This window comes from Quercus lobata, unplaced genomic scaffold, assembly GCF_001633185.2.
Source record: "Quercus lobata isolate SW786 unplaced genomic scaffold, ValleyOak3.0 Primary Assembly Scq3eQI_2023, whole genome shotgun sequence".
Taxonomy (NCBI): Eukaryota; Viridiplantae; Streptophyta; class Magnoliopsida; order Fagales; family Fagaceae; genus Quercus; species Quercus lobata.
Genome location: NW_022154727.1, coordinates 58,655 through 76,247, shown reverse-complemented (window position 1 = coordinate 76,247; position 17,593 = coordinate 58,655). Strand labels below are relative to the sequence as shown.

Genomic DNA, 17,593 nt, shown 5'->3' with positions numbered 1-17,593 from the left:
AATTGGTTAGCCCAAGTAAACCTGGAGTTGTTGAATTTGTTAAGTTATTGTTAAGCAGTTTAGTTAGTATAAAAAATGAATTTGTTAATCTTCTAAATGTGTAAATTAGAGAGGAGAGACTCACACCTCTATATATAGGGCCAGGCTTCTCACGTTGTTTTGTGTAGTCATTGTTTCAGTTCTCTTCTCTGTAATAATATAATTTCTCTCGGCTCTTTATTCTTCATTACTCTGATTCTCTTTCTATTTGTGATTTCTCCAGACACTTGCTGTGCTATATCAATGTGAGCTTGAGGAAGAGAAACTAGACAAAAGTGGGATATTGATGACTGTGTTTAAATAAATTGAACTAACCATAGAGTGAAAAGAGCCATACCCAGTTCCTAACAACATCTCACACTGTTCATTGAAGTTTACACAAAGGTGAAGGACATTTTGGAATGATTCGAAAACAAAATTGAGCATAAAGCAGAATCATACAAATGCTTTTGGTATAAACACTATATTATTTTACCAATATTCACCTATAAACTGTACACCAAGATGAATTTCTCTCAATCAACACCTCACCATTTGTGGGGGGCAGAAGCTTATAAAAGAACACACACACAAAAACAAATGAAAAAAAAAGCCCAATAAAGAATGATATGCTTTATGTTAAGATTCAGTGGTAAAAGATATATCAACAAAGACATTTGGAAAATTCAAAGAGCAAGATTAGTAACCTGAAGGGGCTATAATTAGAAACTCTCAATGCAAAGTAAACAATTTGAACACATGTCCAAGTTGGTCTAAAATTCTTAAGGGGAAATTTTTCTTAAATTACAAATAAAAGTGTGACGGAAAGAAAGAAATTATCAACATGGGGATGTTACACATATCGTGTGAATTGACAAAAGGGTTGAAGTAAATTCTTGGCATTGGGATGGTCCCACTCCAGTGATTCCCACCATTGTTCTGGAAATGCTTTTATTATTTGAAGAGAGGGATGTGGGGATGGTTGACCATCAAGCAGGGGCAGTGAGAGAGGGATCCGCTTAAGCTTCCGGCAATAGCGTACTATTATTTCTTGGGAGGGAATCAAAAACTAGTACTGCATTATCATTGCAGATGCTCTTCAATTGTGGTAGATCCCACAATTGCAAACACCTTAATTTGGGGAGAGTGAATATGGTAGTGCCAAGGCCTTTGTCCTTATTTTCTTCTACTTCATTATCATCAGATGCTGCTGCCACTATTTCTTCAATTTGGCGACAATCTTCTACGTGAATCTCTTCCAAGTTTTGGAGGCACATCAACAACCTAGGCATGAATAACTTCTTTATATTTGGATAGTTATATATTCTAAATTCTTTGAGACAGGCTAAGGTGCCTGATGGTGGAGATTGTGATAAAGCTCTGTCACATCTGTTAAATATAATTATTAATATTAGTAACGTGACGTGTTATATCATGTTGTGTATGTTAGAGTGGATGCGGAAGAGGAAGCATAGAATAGGAACACCGAGAACACGAGGGTTACGTGGTTCAGCCTTGACAGCTTATATCCACGGAGGAATCCCTTAAGGGCTACATCTTTATTATGTATAAGAGTGTAGTATAATAACCTGTGTTACAATGAACCCTAACATGAGTATATATAGGCGACTAAACCCTAGACTACTAGTACAAACAGGAGTGGACTTGGGCCTATTACATTGGGCTAATATGTCTAATATATATCTCTAACACCCTCCCTCAAACTCAAGGCGGAAGCTCGATGAAGGCTTGAGGTTGGATAAGCATTAGAAGATCACTTGGAGATGCCTTGAAGAATGCCTTTGAAGAAACCACAATGAAGAATGTGCCAATTGACCAATTTTGGAGTTTCAAATGAAGAAACAGAGTCCAAAATTGGAATCTACGCGAAAAACTGAGTAAGATAGGCCCTTTTGGAAATTTTGACTTTTGGTCAAAGGTCAACGCAAAAAGTTAAAGTCAACTGGTCCAGGGTCAAAGTCAACAGTCAAAATGCTCACGGGTCAGATCTGGGTGGTCCGGGTCGGGTCGGTCCGGGTCAACGGTCAGCTAGGTGACGTGGTGTTGACGAGACGACACTGCTGACGTGGCTGATGACGTGTCGCTGACGTGGACTAGGGCTGATGTGGAGGTGCTTGCATGGCTGCTGACGTGGAGTGATGATGTCATCCGGTGACGTTAGATGACATCAGCAGTAGTTTTCCGGTGCCTGGCAGGAGCGTGCGATGTTCACCGGCGCGTGGAGGAGACGCCAGAAACTAAGGAGGCGCGTGTAATGTCGGATGAGGGCCGGAATCTCAGGTTCTGTAGATCGGTGGACAAGGAGGCCGTCATGGCGGCGCGTGTACAAAGAACATGGCTAGATGACGTGTACTTGGGCCTATTAGCCAATGTAATAGGCCCAAACCCACTCCTGCTTGTAAAGGCACTGATGTACTTGGGCCTATTAGCCCAATGTAATAGGCCCAAGCCCACTCCTGCTTGTACTAGTAGTCTAGGGTTTAGTCGCCTATATATACTCATGTTAGGGTTCATTGTAACACAAGTTATTATACTACACTCTTATACATAATAAAGATGTATCCCTTAAGGGATTCCTCCGTGGATATAAGTTGTCAAGGCTGAACCACGTAACTCTCGTGTTCTCGGTGTTCCTATTTTATACTTCCTCTTCTGCATCCACTCTAACATACACAACATGGTATAACACATCACGTTGCTAATATTAATAATTATATTTAACATGGTATCAGAGCCAAACTTCGTTCTTGGCATCAAATAAACATCTCTACACAACAAAGAAGATTCTCACGTGCACACCATCATCAGAAGTCACACATGCTTGTCTGCTGGATCTAGACTCCACGGCATCTCGCAGCCACCATGGTCAACGGTCAGCTAGGTGACGTGGTGCTGACGAGACGACACTGCTGACGTGGCTGATGACATGTTGCTGACGTGGACTAGGGCTGATGTGGAGGTGCTTGCATGGCTGCTGACGTGGAGTGACGACGTCATCCGGTGACGTCAGATGACATCAGCAATAGTTTTCCGGTGCCTGGCAGGAGCGTGCAATGTTCACCGGCGTGTGGAGGAGACGCCAGAAACTAGGGAGGCGCGTGGAGGTGCATGTAATGTCGGATGAGGGTCGGAATCTCAGGTTCTGTAGATCGGTGGACGAGGAGGCCGTCATGGCGGCGCGTGTACCAAGAACACGATCTGGAAGTCAGGAATCTAAGGTGGCGCGTGTGAGTGTTCCAAGAGCCGTTGTCGGCGCGTGGGAGCTCGTGCGGCTGCCGTTGGAGGTCAGGTTTCTGGGTTTTGGTCGCGATATGCCATGGAGCACATATGTCTTATTGGTTTCATCAGGCGAAGGCTTGATGTGCATAGATCTTATAGGGAGAGGCACGGATTGCTTGGGCTTGAGAATCTGGACACAGCAGTGAGCCATGGTAGCTGCGAGATGCCATGGAGTCTAGATCCAGCAGACAAGCATGTGTGACTTCTGATGGTGGTGTGCACGTGAGAATCTTCTTTGTTGTGTAGAGATGTTTGTTTGATGCCAAGAACGAAGTTTGGCTCTGATACCATGTTAAATATAATTATTAATATTAGCAACGTGATGTGTTATACCATGTTGTGTATGCTAGAGTGGATGCGGAAGAGGAAGCATAGAATAGGAACATCGAGAACACGAGGGTTACGTGGTTCAGCCTTGACAGCTTATATCCACGGAGGAATCCCTTAAGGGCTACATCTTTATTATGTATAAGAGTGTAGTATAATAACCTGTGTTACAATGAACCCTAACATGAGTATATATAGGCGACTAAACCCTAGACTACTAGTACAAGCAGGAGTGGGCTTGGGCCTATTACATTGGGCTAATAGGTCTAATATATATCTCTAACAACATCTAATAAAGTCACTTAAGTTTTGCAAAAATGCAAGCTGCAGTGTCTCAAGGCTTTGGAGAGTGAGAATGGAAGAGGGGGATGAATAATGAGACAACACATGTTCTACTCTATTGCACTTCTTAATTACACAGGCCTTCAAGTTATTGGCATTTTTCAATGATGAAATACCACATAAACTTCTTAAATCATTGCACTCTTGAATATATAGGAACTCAATATCTTCTGGGAGCAAAAGGGAATATTCTCCTCCACCTCTACTTGTAATTAAAATGCACCTTTTTAAGATTACACGTTTGTCAAAGGTGTCGCATTCAATTGGTGTGACATCTGGATCATCTAATCCCATTTGAAGTAGGTAATTGCTAGGTCCTCCCACTTTTAGGGATTTGACATATGCATTAAAGTTTTGGAGTTCACTGAATTGTCCGCTAAAAGTTTCCAATCTTTTCAAGTGTGCTACCTCCTCTCCATTCACTTTCAATGTTTCAGATGACCGGTAAACAACAAAATATTGGAGATGAGAGAGTTTAGTGAAAGTCCCAACAGGCAACATCTTTAGATTGGGTGCATAGAGATCCAAGTATCTGAGATTGACCAACATTTCCATACCATTAGGTACTTCACTAATTCCTGTGTGCCAAAGATCCAACCTCCTCAAAGCAGAAAGCTTTGCTAACGAAGGGACATGTTCTATTTTATCACATTCTCTAAGCAACAATGATGTAAGATTCTCCAAGTGGGAGAGTGAATTTGGCAAATATTCGATGCCATTATAGGATAGATCAAGAACCTCAAGACCATGCATATGCACAAAAAAAGAATCTGGTATTCTTCTTAGACTATTATGTTGAAGCATCAATGTTGAAAGTTTAGGACACCTTGGTGATAAACTAGAAGGAATATCAGATATTTTGTTGTGCATCAAAGAAACCTTCTCAAGATCCTTTGTCCATTTTTCTTCATCTGGTATATCCTCCAACCCAACGCCAGCTTCTACCATGAATCGAGGACTTACAATCACAATTTGAAGTGCCATGTCCCTAACCAAATCACGCATCTTGACGCACTTTTTCTCATTTGGGAAATTGTCTATAATGCCCTCCAATAAGCAAGAATTTTCAAGTTTATTCAGAATAGTGTGACCCCTGTCAAACTCTACCTGCCTACTCTTCATTCTGTCAACGAAACCTTCATCAATAAACCTTTCTATCAACTCCTCTCTTTTAATTTTACAATCTTCAGGATATAGTGAGCAGTATAGAAAACAATGTTGCACTTTTGAATCATTCAAGCTCCAATAGCTAAATCTCAGTACTTGAAAAACCTCAGTTTCCATGTCATCTTGTCCCAGTTTTGATTCTTTCAAAATCTCCAATGCATTCCTCCATTCACAGATGTCATCCACTCCTCTCATGCTTCCAGCCAGTACAGTTATGGCAAGTGGCAGACCTGCACATTCTTTTGCAATAGACCTTGCAATATCTTTTACTTCAGGAGAAAGTGAAATTTCGTTCCCCACTTTCTCCAAAAATAAGCTCCAAGCTTCTTCCTTTGAAAGGGGCTCCACTTTGATTTTAACTTGGCAACCCATCCTTCGACACACATCTAATGATCTCGTGGTTAAAATCAATTTGCACCCATTGACTCTGACAGGAATTCCCACCTTCTCTAAAACAAAATGATTCCATACATCATCTAAAATGAGTACAGATTGTTGTCTTCTCATCAAAGCCTGGGCCAATTTTGCCGCCCGTTTCTTTTCATCATCCACGTTTGAAAGGTCTAGATGCAGTATTTTTGCAATATCATTCTGCAATTTATGAATGCTAAAATCTTGTGATACTGTGACCCAAAAAACATGATCGAAAGTGTTTGGATTTTCTATAAGTTTGTTATGGATATGAGTCACCAAGGTTGTTTTCCCCACTCCCCCCATTCCATAAATGCCAATGATTAAGACCTCATCCTGCATTAGGCATGTCCAAATCTTATCCATATTTGTTTGAAATGTTTGACCCACCAATTTTGTTGTCAACAATGCATCTCCCTTGGTCTCATGTGCTTCAAATGTGAGCCCTCCAGGAAATCTTCCTTGATCCACAAGTTGTGTCACTTCTCCAGTCAGCTCTTCCACTCGTTTCCACAACTGTACACGCCCAAGCAATCTCCTTTCTTCCAGTGTTTGCTCCAGGCTATGCACTTGCCTGTTTATTCTCTCTACATTCTTCAGCCAATTTTCAACTTGCTGCCTTCGTTTCTTTAAATATAGTGATTCTGCATATTCTAGTTCTTTATTTATGTCAGCTTCCCTGCAGCTCAGATCTTCCAATTTTCTTTTTAGTTTTTGCATCTTTTCATCAAGGCTATTGCAATAGCATAGCTGTTCCCCCATGTCAATTATTTTTCCCAATTTTGCCATACCTAATACCAAAGAGGCAAAATTTAGTCTTTCACATTTGACTTGGGAATGAAATCAATATAAAAGAAAGTTTTGTACACAACAACACATTGTTTCCATGTGAGATGTTCCACACACACACACAGAGGGATCAACATATTAAGCAAAAGAATAGGAGAACTTTTTTGCTAGGTTGACAACATGCCTATTAAGAGGGAAGATGAAGTAAAACAAAATTTGATATTAAGGACCAATTCTTTATGGCTAAGATATCATTACGGCTCCAAAAATAGTCATACTAAAAAGGATATAAAGGTATAAAGAAGAAGATGGTACTATTCTTTCATGATTTAAAATAAATTTTTAGCCTATCTTAATTTTTAATGAAAATAAATTAATTAATACAGTCATATTCTTTCATGATTCAAAATATCATCATCTCTTTTTAAGGAATTGCTGAAAAGAATAGTGAATGATTGCTGGCAATGTGGCTTCAGATACTCAGTTCAACAACTGATGCGTAAAGAGCTATCTTAACTTGATGTAATTAACAGCCTGCATAGATAAGTTGACCACAGGGCATATAACAATGGAGATGCAGTGACAACTTGGCAACATTCTAAGACAGATAAAGCTGTCTAAGATTACTCAAACAGAATTTACAGAGGACCTAGCATCAGCATATAACAAATATTGGTCTAACGTAGATATCTTAAAAGTACTTGAATGTAGAAAAAAAATCACACATGCAATCCAAAGCGAGCAGAACAGATTCTGGTCTTCCTTAGCATGAATTAGAATGGAACAAGATTGTGAGATGGAAATTTTCAGAATTAATTGGTGTCTAAGAGAAGGAGTGAACAAAACTACAATGTACTGATGGGAAGAAACATACTTTACACTAATAGGCCAATTTCTCCTTTCAAGGATCTTTAGTTATGAGAATTTACAATACTTTCATGTTGTAGTATTAATATTGTTTTATAGAAAAAGGGCTAAAATTACAAATTACACCATATAATTTTAACATATTTTCAATTCAATACTTTTACATTTTAGTCCTTTAATTTTTTTCAATTTATTATTTTTAACATTCAAAAACGATATTGTTTTGGTGGATAATGGGGCTGATTGAACAGAAGGACTGCATTAAAAATGAATGGAAGTTAATTGACTGAAATGAAAATTAAATAACTGAATTGAAAACAGGTAAATGTTAGAGTACGGGACAGGTATACATTAAAATTATTCCAACATCTTAGTGTACGTTTTTATACAAGTCCATGTCTGGCATCCAGTGTTTCACCCTTTTTTTTTTTTTTTGAGAACAACGCTTTTGTCTTTTCTAGTGGGTCTCATGCACTGTTTACGGGACCTACAAACCTTTTTTTGCACCAAAACTTTTATTAAAAATGGATCTCATAGCACTATTCACACATTTAAAAATTATTTTGTTATAGTGTTTTCAGTTTTCAATTTTCAACAAAATAAGCGATATCCAAACATACCTTTACTGTTATATTTTAAGCCAAGATTTCATTTTTCTTGGAGCTCAATCGCAACAACATTTAACAATATATATTCTGCTTTAAATACTATCTGGAATGGGTAAACTAAAGAAGTTAACAATGCAAAGAAGCAAAACTAAAGATGTGAACATATATGGTCAAAAACAGAAACAACTAGGGGCGTAGCCAGGAATGAATACTTGGGGGGGGTCGGGTTATAACAGAAATATACTAAATATAATTCTTAAGTCTATTGGATACAAAATTATCAACTTTCATATATCATCATATACTTGAACATGTTGGGAATTCAACCGAAATTCCAAACCTGTGAGAAACAAAAAAATAGAGAAAAGAAAACGCCAAAAGAAAAACAATCACATGCACAAGACAGTAGTTACGTGGTTCGGCAATTTGCCTACGTCCACAGAGTTGCAAGGATTTCACTATTATAAAAGAAAATTACAGTGTGCAGTTACAGTGTTTTTCTTTCTCAAAAACAACAAGAAGACAAAACCCTAATCACAAAAAAAAACAGCTTTTATATCCTCCGCACAGGATTCACAATGGGCTACAAAAACGGGCCAAAAATTTTTTGTCGGCCCAAGCCTCCGCTCCATGGACTAAGCCTTAGTAAATCTCCCATATAATTTAAACAGTCAACCCATTTTTAATACAACTTTAATTAATAATAACCCCTTAAACAAAAACAAAAATAATTTAATTAATTTGTCTTTTATAATGTATTGGTTAATTTAATTATATAGCTTTAATTATTGTTGTTTAGCGTAACAATAAACTATATTGCTTTAATTTATTTGTCATTAATTATAATGTTTTAATCCTAGTTGGTAATTACGCGTATGTTACACGTAAAATACGCGTACATACGTAACAATTAATAAAACTCTGGTTTGCCGATTTGTTTCCAATTGTACAGTAAATTATGCGTTATTTTGGAATGAGAGTTTCATTCCCGTTTGTAACGCACAAAAGTTATAAACTGCGGAAACATACGGGCTATAAAATACTAAAGAGATAAAGTTGAAGTCAACTACAGCAATAAATGATTAAACAATTCCTAAGAAATAGCCTTAAAAGAGTGAAACACATATCCTTTGTTACAATTCCTAAAATATAGCAATAAGCAATTAAACAATTCCTAAAAAATTGCAATAAATGATAGCTAATAATTTAATTATTAGCTTTTAAATAAATATTAATTATTATTTAATAATGTTGGTTTACACTAAAAACCAACACATTGACCATTGACCAACAAAAAGGAATAACCGGATAAGACAAATTTATAAAGACAAACAGAAAAAAAGTAAAAATCAACCAATTAAAGAGTGAGATGCTATTAAAGTTAAAGAATAAAGAGACTCAGAGAGATTTCATTTCCATTTTTCCATTCGGTCATTCAATGAGAGAGAGAGAGAGAGAGAGAGAGAGAGAGACTGAGAGAGAGTCAGAGAGAAAAACCTTGAGGGAGGGCCAGACTGCCGAAGCCGGAGCGGAGGAAGCAACGAGTCAACGACAGATCTCCGATGAGTGATGACCGATCTACCGTCTGGCGTCTACGATCTACAAAAATTTCGTTTCATTTTTCATTTTAGTGACAGTGAGAGAGAAAAAGAGAGAAATACCTTGAAGGAGGGCCGGAGGGAGCACCGAAGCAGAGGCAGAGGGATTTGCAATCTGCGATCTTCGATCTGCGATGAGGGGCGAGCGACAACGGCGACGACGAGCGAGCTGTGGCGTTGCGGCGACGTGACCGTGGGTTTGCTGGGGTTTGGTTTTTATTTGTGTATTGGGGATTTTTTTTTTTTAAGATAAAAACCTCTGTCTCTCTATGTTCTCTGTGTTTGGTTTGTTGTTGAGTTTGATTTGCTCTGGCTGATTTGCTCTGTATAGGCAGTATTGGGCATTGGGGTATGCTTTCTCTGCCACCGATTTTGAAAGTTCAAAAACGTGTATAAAACACCCTTGAACGTTTAGACCCCCAAATACAAAATAACCAATTCAAGCTTTATGACAAACAATAAGTGTGCGGAAATTGAACATAAGCTATAAACAGAATTGGAAATCAATCTAAGCCAATTATAAATCACATCCACAGCAGAAAATAAAAGGCAAAGATAAAGGGAAGAGAGATGCAAACACAAGGACAACACACGATGTGTTATCGAAGAGGAAACCGAAGCCCTCGGCGTAAAACCTCTCCGCCGCCCTCCAAGCGGTCAATAATCCACTAGAAAATGTAGTTGGGATACATGAACAGCAATAGACCTTCCAAACCTAATCTACCCGATGTACCTAAGCCCTCCAAGCTTTTTGCTCCAACGAGGTTGCGCCGAACCTTTTTCTTTTCTAGCTTACCGGATTCCGCTACTAGACCATAGCATTCGCCATCCTTGGCATCTTCCAATGCTTCCCAAAACTCCAAAAACACTCAACACTCTAAATGGGTGTGGGTAGTGTTTGGATAGAAATCTCCTCTCAATAGGTATGACAATAAGAGAGGGAATGAGAAGAGACTACAAAGATTTCTCTTTAAGAATGAGTAGCTCTCTCTAAATGGGTGGGTGTTTTGAAGAAACCTCTTTTAGGGTTTTTCTTTCTGAATGGCCACACATATCTTGTGGGAATGAGGGGTATTTATACTGGTGTGAGAATGGAATACGAAGAGTCAGTTTTTCCAAAAACAAGGCTGGCTAGCGACTTGACCTCGCGACTTGACTGAGTCGCGAGTTCAAGTCGCGAGCTAACTTAATGGCCAGTCTGGATTTTTGTCGTGTAGTGCTTCAGGTGGCGTGACTGTTCAGCTCCCCTGCATGCTCTGCACGTGAGCAACTTTTGGCGGCTTGCAAGCCGTGAGCCACCCGCGAGTCCTAGTCGTGAGTCTCTGCTTCACTGCACTGTCTTGAGCATTTCTTCACACTCTCTCACACACTACCCTTACATGATTCCTACCTAAATACAAGGTTTCTAAGTGCTATATTACAAGCAAATTTATCATGGAATAAAGCCAACACATGGTTAATTAAATTCAACCTTACAATCTCCTCCTTTGGCTATTCTATGACAAAACACCCTAAAACAGACTCTAGACTTAAACGTGAGTTTGGGAACAATGGCAAAACTCACTCACACCTAAATCTAGAAGCTGTGCAGCTCTTGAATCATATAAACATGAATCTCCTGAAACACAACAATACACCATGATCATTGTAAGCAGAAAATCATAAAATGCTTATGAAACAGGCAATATGTGATCAAGCAAAGATGGAGTTAAGAAACAAACCATGGCTTGATCAACCAAGTGAACACCACAAGGTAGTGATCACAGTGCTCATTCACACTTGGAATGAACACAAGGACATACAAGTTAACAAGCACAAGGCAAGTCACTTGTATGTTCAACACTCAACCAATGCATAGTACACAAGGTATATGCATCTAGGAACAATCCTACAAGGGCACAAGAGTGACAGTACATAAACCAAAATGCAGAACATTTAGATTAAAGTACTGATTTCAACATAGCATAAAGGCTGCACTAAGCAAGGTACAAACCATATAGCCTACAAACTATGCATAAAACATTAACCCTAAAAGCTTACAAAAGCACATGGGTACAAACACATTATATTGAATAAAAACTTAAACAATATAAACTAAAAGTGCATAAAATTTCTCTCCTTCAAAGTGATGAGAAGCTGTGATGCACTTGGAACATATATACTTGTAACCTGAAACACTTGCACAAAACACATTAGACCCTCAAGGTAAAGCAAGTAATAAAAGGACAAGTATAATGTAACAAGCAAATTGCGAGCAAGTAAACATGATGTAAAACATATGCGCAACTTGATCAAACACCAAAACAGTCATATAGAAATGACTACAATGAACACATAGCAAAGCAATTAATCATCCGAACATGCATATGAAGCACAATAGCATAAGGAAGTATGCATGTCCAAAGCACAAACATGATGCAATGAGAACAACAAAGCATAATTCAAAGCCCCATAAAGCCAACAAGAAAACAAACATAACAAAGTTTTCTAGTTAACACAATGTCTTCTCCCCCTTGGTATATGCATCTCTACTATGGAAAATCTCTCTCCCTACAAATGTGCACGAGAAATAGAATTTCTCCCCCTAAGGATGTGCACAAGAGTCATAACAAGAGTCATATAGAAATGACAAAACACTCCGGAATACTCTCTAGAGTATACTCTCCCCCTTTTTGTTAGGAATAGACAAAGGGTCAATGAGAAAAGAGGGCAAGAGAAGAAGGTATGAACAATGCTAATGATGCATGAGGGGTGCAAGATGAATGAGAAAATGAAACTCAAACCCATGACAAAGTAAAATGCTACAAAGCATAAGACAGACATGACATACTAGGAGGAAGAAGCAAGGTATAGACCAATGCATGACAAGGGTAGCAAAGGTGTGTGCAAGAGGTGACTAAGTGCAATGCATGACCAATGCATGAAAAATGCACATGTGGGGCAAGGTGTGTAGAATACACAACCAATGAACCAAACATGTTCCTAATGAGGAAACATGAGAAACCCCAAAGTTTGGTACTCATCGGAGTCCAAACAAGCGAGAAAATGTCTAAGAGGCATTTTATCAAACACCTAGCATGCACACTATGAACAACAATGTGAAACAATGCATGAACATCATGAAATCTACCCTTAATACATGTTCTTTTTGCCACAAGGGGCCAACATCCAATGCATATCAACAAAAGAAACCAATCCCATGAAGAAAATAGACAAAAAATAAGTTTTCCCAACCCCTATGATGAAAATCCCAACCAAGAGCACAAAACTCTCCAAAACATAATCTAAGGATCAAAATCAATGAAAAGAGTTTATAATTACCTTAGAGATGTTAATGGATTGAAAAACCATTCAAATTGGTTGGGTTTTGATGTAAAAATATTGAAAGAGGGGTTTTAGAGAGGATGGGAGAAGTTTAAAACAAGTTTCCCACGAAAAAGCTCTTTAAAAAGCTGATTCTGGGCGACTCGCGACTGGCGAGTCGCGAGTGAGCCGCGAAACCTCTCTGTATGAACTTGCGGCTTAGACTCGCGGCTTGCAAGCCGCCAAACCGAGTAGCCAAAACTGGCAGCTCACGCAAGTAGCCAAAATGAGTGGCCAAAAAATCTGACACTTGTTTTTCAAACCAGAACATGTTTAAACATTGAAAAACACAGTAAGCACTAAACATAAACACAAAAAATGATAAAAATCACTTCCAAAAACATATAAAATGATCAAAAATATTTTTAGATTAATCCATATAAGATTGAGCACACACACATCACATTTAGACAAGTACAATCTAACAAATGAATAAGACATTCATTGAACATTAGGCATGTGTATTGTGTGTGTGTATCAAATGTGGAATAGTCCTTAGTCTAGAGTGAAGCTTCAATGATCAATTCAATCAAGTCATACACAACTAGTGCTAAATCAAGTGGTCTATCTCAATTATAGAAATGAACATATATGACCTCCCACAAGAAAATGATTACATATGATGAAGCTTTTCATTTGGCTTCTTTACAATTCATAACATTTGATCATTTTGAATCAATACAACTCATTTTGAGCAATACAACTCATTTTGAGCAATACATCTCATTTTTGAGATTGATGCCTGAAATTTTTGATATTTCAAATTGATGAACAAGCCTTTGACTTTTTGGGCATCATACATTTTCATATAAGTCGCTTTCCTTTTTTCCTAGTCGAATACTAGTATGTGCGACGGCTTTTGCAGCTCATTATCTCTTTTCATTTTGAGATTTACATTTATTGAGCTCTTTAAACAATAAAAATAAAAGAGTGGGAATAGATATAAGCACGAGTCTACGCATGTATCAAAACCAACATGACTATTGACAAATCGTTCATGATAAGCTTGAAGATCGATTTACAACAATCACACAAAGATGTCAAGATTTTTCCCACAAAGATATAAGTGCAAAAATAACAAGCTAAGCTCGTAAATGCACAAAGCCATTTGTACAAAGGTACAAGGCCAAACTCACATGTGATATGTGCTCAAACATATACGATCAAACTTTTTGAATTTTTCACTTTTTATGTGGTTTTGGATTTTTTACTCACACAAAACTGAAATATAAAAGTAAGATAAAAAACAAAACAATGCATATAAATAGATGCAAGATGCATAAAATGCATGAAGTTATGACATTTAATGCATGAAGGGTCCTATAAAGATCGAAAGAATTAAATCAAGGACCAAAAGAGCAAAGGCTCAACCATAGGAACCCTTCCTCATCCAAACGGAACGATTTTTTGGAATGAGTGTCTCAAGAGAAGCGAGACGAGGGTTGGAAGAATGAGAATCGGAGATGCACATAGTCAAGGAGTTAAGAGCATTAAACATTTTCTTTAACAACATGCTATTTTCACTCAAATCCAGTTTACTTTTTTTAGCACAACTTCCAAAAAGCTCAAGTTTCTCTTTTCTTTTAATTCTTTTAAGAGCTTGAAACTTAGAGCAATGAGGTCTTAGATGACCAAAGACACCACAATGATGACAAACAATGTGTTTAGGTCCACTAGGCTTTTTGGGAATGGATCTAGCAACATGGTTTTGTTCCCTCTTCAACTTATGACATTGAGGTCTTATATGACCAATCACACCACAATGGTGGCAAGTTGGGACAAACTTAGATCCATCCAAAGCCTTAGGTTGAGACCTAAACGAAGGTTTTGACTTAACAGTCTTTCTCTCCACCTTTTGATTTCTTTTATGTGGAGGAATGTACACCGATTTGTCTTTTAAGGTAGAACACACACTAGGCACAAAATCGGGTACCACAACATGATTGCAACAAATATTATTATCCATTTTATCAATGGGTTCAGCAATCAAACACTTGGCATGCATCTTAAGGGATTCATTTTCACATTTAAGATCATCAACAAGTTTATTAGACAAAACAAGTTTAGCATCCAAGTCCATATTCAAACATTCAAACTCTTTCAGCTTTTCAAGAGAAATTTCAGCAAGTTTTTTATATTTCTCAACCAATTTATTGGATTCATTGAGCTTAGCAATCAAATCATCCTTTTCACAAAATAACTTGCTCAAATTCTTTTGAAATTTCTTAGCATTTTTCTTCAAGAGTTTGTCAACAACACCTATGGATTCAAATAACATGTCATCACACTTATGAGGATTAACACTCATAGAGGCATTTTCACAAACATGTGGCATGTTACATTCATCACCAACCAAATCATGCAAAGAGGCATACAAAGCACAATCCATGGCAAATAAACACAAGGGGTCAAGGATCACACTTAGGTATTTAAACCACAACAAGTGTACCCGCTCTGATACCAAATGAAAGTTCAAAAACGTGCATAAAACACCCTTGAACGTTTAGACCCCCAAATACAAAATAACCAATTCAAGCTTTATGACAAACAACAAGTGTGCGGAAATTGAACATAAGTTATAAACAGAATTGGAAATCAATCTAAGCCAATTATAAATCACATCCACAGCAGAAAATAAAAGGTAAAGATAAAGGGAAGAGAGATGCAAACACAAGGACAACACACGATGTGTTATCGAAGAGGAAACCGAAGCCCTCGGCGTAAAACCTCTCCGCCGCCCTCCAAGCGGTCAATAATCCACTAGAAAATGTAGTTGGGATACATGAACAGCAATAGACCCTCCAAGCCTAATCTACCTAATGTACCTAAGCCCTCCAAGCTTCTTGCTCCAACGAGGTTGCCCCGAACCTTTTTCTTTTCTAGCTTACCGGATTCCGCTACTAGACCATAGCATCTGCCATCCTTGGCATCTTCCAATGCTTCCCAAAACTCCTAAAACACTCAACACTCTAAATGGGTGTGGGTAGTGTTTGGATAGAAATCTCCTCTCAATAGGTATGACAATGAGAGAGGGAATGAGAAGAGACTACAAAGATTTCTCTCTAAGAATGAGTAGCTCTCTCTAAATGGGTGGGTGTTTTGAAGAAACCTCTCTTAGGGTTTTTCTTTCTGAATGGCCACACATATCTTGTGGGAATGAGGGGTATTTATACTGGTGTGAGAATGGAATATGAAGAGTCAATTTTTCCAAAAACAGGGCTGGCTGGCAACTTGACCTCGCGACTTGACTGAGTCGCGAGTTCAAGTCGCGAGCTAACTTAATGGCCAGTCTGGATTTTTGTCGTGTAGTGCTCCAGGTGGCGTGACTGTTCAGCTCCCCTGCATGCTCTGCACGTGAGCAACTTTTGGCGGCTTGCAAGCCGCGAGCCACCTGCGAGTCCTAGTCGCGAGTCTCTGCTTCACTGCACTGTCTTGAGCATTTTTTCACACTCTCTCACACACTACCCTTACATGATTCCCACCTAAATACAAGGTTTCTAAGTGCTATATTACAAGCAAATTTGTCATGGAATAAAACCAACACATGGTTGATTAAATTCAACCTTACAGATTTGATTTCTCTGCCAGTGACGTGATGGTTGGATTTTTTGTTTCTCTGTAATTTTTTTTTTTTTGGTTGAGAATGCGTGGGCTTGCCGTGAGCGAGCTACTGAGCTCACTGTGGGCTTAGCTTGCCGTGGGCTTCTCTGTAAATTTTTTTTTTTTTTTTTCCAGATTTTAGTTCAATTTTTTTTTTGGGCTTTTTTTTTTTTTTTTGCTTGAAAGTAGAACAGATAATTTATTTATTTTATTTTTTAATTTGAGGATGTTCCTAATTTTTGATTGAGGCCTGGGAAAATGGGTGAGAAATTGGTAGGGGGGGCCGACTGTCTAAGGTTGGGGGGGCCTAATTATTTTTTCTTCATAGTCTAATGGGAAATTTTTTTTATTTTTTGCAGGGGCCACGGCCCCCCCAAGCCATTATGTGGCTCCACCCCTGGAAACAACGTTCATGCATGCAAGAGAAATTTTGGTGTGATTGCTTATTTCTTGAGGCACTAAAAGCCCTGGACATAAATTTCTCTTCATCTTTGTGGTTAAAGGGTAACCAAATATTAGTGCTTTAGAAAAAAAAAAAAAAAAAAACCAACCTAGCACAAAACAAGCTTATGGGTTGTTTTCCACCAAGAACTAGAAGAAGAAGAAGAAAAAAAGATACCCAACACGAGAGAATTAATTACTCCAATCAATAGAGCAAAAGAAAGAAACCAAACATAAAGGCATCCAGATAATTTATTGTAATCAAGCTTGAGAAGCTGGTACTCACTTGAATTGGATGGTTCAGAGTAGAGACGATGAAGAATGAACTGTAAACTTCTATTTCTCTGGCAAGAATGAATGGAAGATTAGCAGTAAAGTTGAAAACTCAAAAGGGTACAGAAGCTTTTGGATATTATATTGTGCAGATAGGGATAGCATGCGGGGACGGGGTCATGCAAAGTGAACTTTTACTTTTATAAACAAACAAAAGCAGGGATTGGTCATATACTAATATTGTACGACCAAGTCAAGTCTCATTGCATAACTTTCGAAGTCAATTGGTTGGAAAATCTTTACATTGATCTTTCCTTTCAATTTACAAACTGTTGAATTATATTTCAAAATCAATGATGTAATTGAAATTTAAAAAGATTTGTGAACATTTGTCTTTGAAAGAGCATAAATCAATTTGTTTAATCCTATTTCATATCCCTATCCCATTATAACAAAGCAAAATCTTTTGTATATCAAAATATAGACATG

The 17,593-nt window shown here is 38.0% G+C and overlaps 1 long non-coding RNA gene and 1 pseudogene across 2 annotated transcripts; both read right to left on the bottom strand.

The window, feature by feature from the left end:
* Nucleotides 1-772: 772 nt before the first annotated feature.
* LOC115973160 lies at nt 773-6,039 on the bottom strand (annotated as a pseudogene). The gene is made up of 2 exons (XR_004087634.1): nt 4,028-6,039; nt 773-1,407 (listed from the first exon to the last, which is right to left on the bottom strand). The product of XR_004087634.1 is annotated as a disease resistance protein SUMM2-like (transcript).
* A 236-nt stretch (nt 6,040-6,275) lies between these two features.
* LOC115973163 lies at nt 6,276-17,200 on the bottom strand. The gene is made up of 2 exons (XR_004087635.1): nt 17,118-17,200; nt 6,276-6,356 (listed from the first exon to the last, which is right to left on the bottom strand). It is a non-coding gene; the product is annotated as an uncharacterized LOC115973163 (long non-coding RNA).
* Nucleotides 17,201-17,593: the final 393 nt, after the last annotated feature.